Genomic DNA, 6,000 nt, shown 5'->3' with positions numbered 1-6,000 from the left:
GATCATCTGAATGCAAGAAGAAACATACATAAAACTGTACACGGGCATAAGTCAGTTTGGATGCTGACCTAGAAGTCATTTCATATTTTTTCCTGTGTCCTAGGTCAGGGATCAGGTGTTGGCAAACGACAGCCTGTGGGCCAGATCCTACCTGTTGTGGGCCTATATTTGTGTAAAACTAAGAATGGTTTTCACATTTTTAAATGGTTTCCCCGTATCAAAAGAAGAACAGTATTTAATGACATGAAAATTATGTGAAATTCAAATTTGTGTCCATAAATAAAGTTGTATTGGCACACAGCCACACCCATTGTGTGTTGCCTGTGGCTGCTTTGTCCATACAGTGTGAGAGTTGAGTGTTTGCTGCAGAGACCAGATGACTCACAAGGCTGAAAACATGTGCTCCTCTAAAGAAAGTTTGCTGATCCTTGTCCTGTGTCATCAAACATCATTAAAAGTAGTTCTTGATGGGAAGAAAATCACAAATGAATGTGCAGATACAGAATTTTTTTTTTTTTTGGCCGCAGTGTGGAGCATGTGGGATCTTAGTTCCCCAACCAGGAATTGAACCTACTCCCTTGGCAGTGAAAGTGAGGAGTCCTAACCACTGGACCATCAGGGAATTCCCTGTGGATACAGATTTAGGTTTATAAATATTTTTATCTTTCTGGGCTTTGGGGAAAATTCTGCATAAAGGAAAATTTAGATAATATCACTTTACACTTACAGATGATTTTCTGTATAAATGTTCCCACTGTGAACAGTCTTTTCTCTTCCCAAATAGATTTTAAACAACTTGAATAGGAATTGTGTTGTAAATGTTTATATCCTCCTGCCGTGCTTGCTTTCTTTCCCACAAAGAAGATGTAATACCCCCCACATGCTATGTAGTAAAGGATTCAAAGCGAAAGAGTGATAAACTCTTTAGCCTTTGTCCACTGAGTGCTTTGCTATGATGAGTGGATGCTTTGAAGGGAAGTGTAGAAACCACATTGGAAAAGTAGAATTGCTTTAGAGGATAGAAGAAACAGACGAGAATGTGGACCACTCCCCCAGACCAGCCCTATAGCCCTATAAGGTTATCCTACTGTGTCTACTTTCTTGGAAGTGGACATCAAAACTCCACTATGCCATGGGTAGTTTATTTAGGGCCACCTATGGTTTTTCCGGTGGTCATGTATGGATGTGAGAGTTGGACTGTGAAGAAAGCTGAGAGCCGAAGAATTGATGCTTTTGAACTGTGGTGTTGGAGAAGACTCTTGAGAGTCCCTTGGACTGCAAGGAGATCCAGCCAGTCCATTCTAAAGGAGATCAGTCCTGAGTGTTCTTTGGAAGGAATGATGCTGAAGCTGAAACTCCAGTACTGTGGCCACCTCATGTCAAGAGTTGACTCATTGGAAAAGACTCTGATACTGGGAGGGATTGGGGGCAGGAGGAGAAGGGGACGACAGGATGAGATGGCTGGATGGCATCACTGACTCGATGGATGTGAGTCTGAGTGAACTCCGGGAGCTGGTGATGGACAGGGAGGCCTGGCGTGCTGCGATTCATAGGGTCGCAAAGAGTTGGACACAACTGAGCGACTGAACTGAACTGAACTGATACTTAGTAGTTCATGTATGTGCTCAGTCTCTTCACTTGTGTCCAATTCATTGCAACGCTATGGACTGTAGCCACCAGGCTCCTCAGTCCATGGGATTTTTCAGGCAAGAATACTGAGTAGGTAGCCATTCCCTTTTCCAGGGGATCTTCCTGACTCAGGGATCGAACTCACTTCTCTTGCATTGCAGGTGGATTCTTTACTGCTGAACCACAAGGAAAGCCCTTAGTAGTTCATATATAACTTGAATAGGTTCTATGTTTATAGTTAAAGATGTCATCCTTTCTTATTATCCATTTATTGGTCAGGATATTTTAGCTGCAAGTAAAAGAATACTTGAATAACTTTGGCTTAAACAATATATTTCTAGAGGGAGATGATTCCTGGTTTGAGGTTTCCTCAAGCTCTTTCCTTCTTTCTGCTTCACCAGTGTCATGCTTATTACCTCATGGTGTAAAGTGGTTGCTGCAGCTCCAGGCATCATATCATAACATGACTGGGCTCAGAGACAGGAAACAGCAAGTGCTGGAGCACTGTGAGTTGTTTTCCTGGTGTGGTTCTTTTTTTTCTTTTTTTAAATCATGGAGGAACATCTTTTACAGAAGCTGACTTTCTCCCTTTAGAGTCTCCTTGACTAGAATGGATCACGTGGCCACCTCGAGCAAAGGGCAATGAGATGTTCATTTCTGGCTCACCTTCCCAGAGATCCTAATGCTCAGAATCAGGGTTCCAGTATCATGGAGAAAGAAGGGGAAAGATGTTGAGGAAGCAATCAACATGTAGTTATTCTCTGGTATTTTCTCTTTTATTTAGAACTGTACTTGGAGAACAACAAGGCTATTGTTTGCAGAATAAACACTTGAATTTTGGAGGTAGCTAACAAGTGTCAATGTCGACACTGTACTCATATGCCAGTAGAAATTAATGTATGACTCTTACTGCTTTATGATCAACGTGTATTTGTTAAGATACTGTCATCAGCGTGTAATAGAAAACACAACTAACATAGCTTAAAGAGGAGGAGAATTTATTTTCTCACATAAGAATTCAGAGGTAGGGCCATTTTAGTGTTGGGTAACTGGATTCCTGGGCTCTGGGTTTTGTTGTTTTTTCTCATGTGCCATCTCAGAATGTAGACTGCACTTCTTATGGTTGCAAAGTGACTACAATAGCTCCAGCTATGATATCTTTACACAAAAAAGCTAAAGATGAAGGAGGGGCAGGATATGTTTCTGCAATGCCTCCCTTATTTGAGAGTGTGGAAAACTTTCCCTGAAACCTCATTGCAGAGTCCCCTGATCTTGCATTATCCAGAATTATCATGATATCTCATGTCTTTCTTAAATCTGCTTGGTTTGGGGAATCAGCTTGGCTGGTTTAGACTTGTGGACATTGGCAAACCATGACTGGTGGACCAAATACAGCCTACGATGTGTTTTGGAAATAAAGTTTTATTAGAACACCTATGCCCATTCAAAACATTTACAGTTGCATTTGTACTGTAGTGACTGAGTTGAGTAGTTGTAACAGAAACCATGTGGCCTACAAAGCTTAAAATATTTACCAAGTGGCCCTTTATAGAAAAAGTTTACTGACCCCTGCTTCTCTAACCAGTGGTTTTCAGCTGGCAGGCAACTGATGGGCAATGACCCTGAATGCACCAAATGTTTGTAGTGTTGGATGCAGGGTTCCTATGGGCATACAGCAGGAAGGAACCAGTGATACATCCTAACATGAGCAAAACAGTTCTGTATAATGAAGAGCTGTCTCACTCAAAATAACACTGGCTTCTATGAATTCAAAGTTAGTTTCTAGTGTGGGAGAGGACCTCAGCTCCCACTACCCCCGTCCCACCCCCAGCCCTGCACAGAGCCATCTGATGCCTCTGCAAAACTGAGACACTGGAAGGAAAGAAGGAGAGGAAATAACTGTTGGTTAGGCCAGCTCTGGAGAATAGGGAGGACTTGCTAAATTGATCTCCAGAAAGGGATGGTTACATGGATACCTAGTAATTACCAACTGACTCATCGGCTGATGACAGTGGTTGCCCTCATGAGGAACAGCTCATAGGACCAGTTTTCTGTGAGTGGGGAGTGTGCTTCCCTGTGTTTCTTATATGATAGGATTTTAGTAAAATGATCTTTTCTTTCATGCTGTTCTGTAACGAACACATTATTTCCAATAAGAATGTATTAATCATATGATTGAAAGTAAGGTTATAAAGATAATTATAAACAATTAAGTAAATTGAAAGTAATTTTCCTTGGTATTTATGTGAAAACCAATTAATTTATTAGGCTCTTTTGTTTGGGTGTCACTGAAAAGAATTTTACAATCATATATTTCTTATTCCTAAACATCTCATTGATTGGATAAGGTGTAATGGTTCATAATAAAAATGTCTCAGCTAAACATTTTTTTTTGTATTATCTGTAGCCATAATCCCATTAAATGAAGATATGGGGATAGGCATGAAATATCCACTAAGTATTCCCAGGAGTGGGTAGGTATGTATGCATAGATGTTAAACAGATCTGACGTTTGATGATTGCCTAGAGTATTGTACTACTCTGATTTTTTAAAGCCAAAACCCACAGTAAGAAATTTTTCCATTGTTACCCAGTACACACATATACCACACACACATAGCCATAATTAAAAGAAAAGTTTCACAAAATAATATTGAGTTGGGTACAGTCTGATTCTGTTTTGTTTATCCTTTTTCATTTTTAATTTCTGCTGATTGCAACCCAGGGATTATTTTCATGACCCCCTGCCCTATATAAGTAGCAGCCCAGGTTTGAAAAATACCAGGGTTGTAGATGTGTGATATTTCCACTTCTGGGACTCCTCCTTCTTCTTGGAACATCCATTCTCTTCCTTTGGGAGCTTCTCTTTCCCCATGCCAGCCATAATATCCAGACCCACACCGAGCCAATGAGAGCTCTCACCCAGAGCTTTTTGAACTGAGCTGGCAGGGAAGTACTTTGTTCTTCGATGAAGATGGCCTTTAAAAATGTAATCCTCAAACATCCTGTAGCCATAAGTGCCAGTCCCAGGGACCTCTGGCTGAAAGCTTGAGTCAGCATCTAGTGAGAGGCTGGGAAAAAGAATTCTCATGGCATCTGAGCTCTGAATCCAGCCATGCCAGGAGCTAGTATACCTTGGTGGGTTTACTTATACAGGCCACAGTTTTGTTTTTTCTTGATCTAGCCTAAGATGGTTTCTGTCCTCAAAGGGCTCTAAGTAATACACATCAACCAATACAGAAATGGTGAACCCTGGAGATTGAGCCATGTATTGATTCCATGATAGGACCTGAGGGGCAGAGAGTCTTCTTTTGCATCTGGAGTGGCCTAAGCCTGTTGAACTCTACAGCTGAAGCTTGTCTCAGTGGGTCGAGAGGTGTGACTGCATTAGCATCTTGTAGGTTCTCCTGTATATGTATGTACATATGTCCGTGCATGTGCTCATGTGTATAGATAGAGGGTGAGAGGGCAAAAATGAGGACGAGGAGGGAGAAAAGGAGGGAGGGTAGGCAAGGAGAGAGTTACTGAAAAAAAATTTCATGTTCTCATTAGCAGAGAAATCCATTTCCCCCGTAATTCTGCTTGTACAGTTTTTAGTATCTGCAAAAATATGACTCCTGAGGACTCCTAAGGCTTGAGGCTGTACTTAGGTAGTAAATAAAAAAATTTGCTGTTTGAATTGGAGGTTATTGGACTGGGTTGCAATATGAGGAAGTAGGCAGAAGTTCTCAATAGTAGTAAGTGAAAGTGAAAGTCACTCAGTTGTGTCTGACTCTTTGCAACCCCATGGACCATACAGTCCATGGAATACTCCAGGCCAGAATACTGTGGGTAGCCATTCTCTTCTCCAGGGGATCTTCCCAACCCAGGGATTGAACCCAGGTCTCCTGCATTGCAGGTGGATTCTTTACTAGCTGAGCCACAAAGGAAGCCCCAGTAGTAGTAAACATCCCACCAAAAAAATCTGTCTCTCACTTGCCTAAATGAGTGAGTTGACTCTGTGGACACATTGAATCTTTGAGTCTCTGAGGTACCTTCTTCAAACTGGTGTCCTGACATCAGTAACATTTGTGATTTTGTTAGCTGTTTATTGAAGCATGAAAGTCATGAACAATTGCATCGTAAGTGTGTAGACTCATTGAGTTTTCATAAACTGAATGCACCCATCTAACCGCCACCCACTTCAAGAATTAGGATACAGCTTGAAGTCCATGACCCTCCTTAGATTCTTTTCCTGAAGTTGGTCACTATCCTGACCTCTGTCACTGTCAGTTCATTTGGCTGAACTAAGTCTTTGAACTTAGTATAAATTGTGCTATGTGAATATGTCTGGCTTCTTTCACTTCAGTAACATTTGTGAGACCCACTTAT

The sequence above is a fragment of the Oryx dammah genome, unplaced genomic scaffold (genome assembly GCF_014754425.2).
Source record: "Oryx dammah isolate SB20612 unplaced genomic scaffold, SCBI_Odam_1.1 HiC_scaffold_23, whole genome shotgun sequence".
Lineage (NCBI taxonomy): Eukaryota > Metazoa > Chordata > Mammalia > Artiodactyla > Bovidae > Oryx > Oryx dammah.
Note: the sequence above shows the minus strand (reverse complement) of the source record.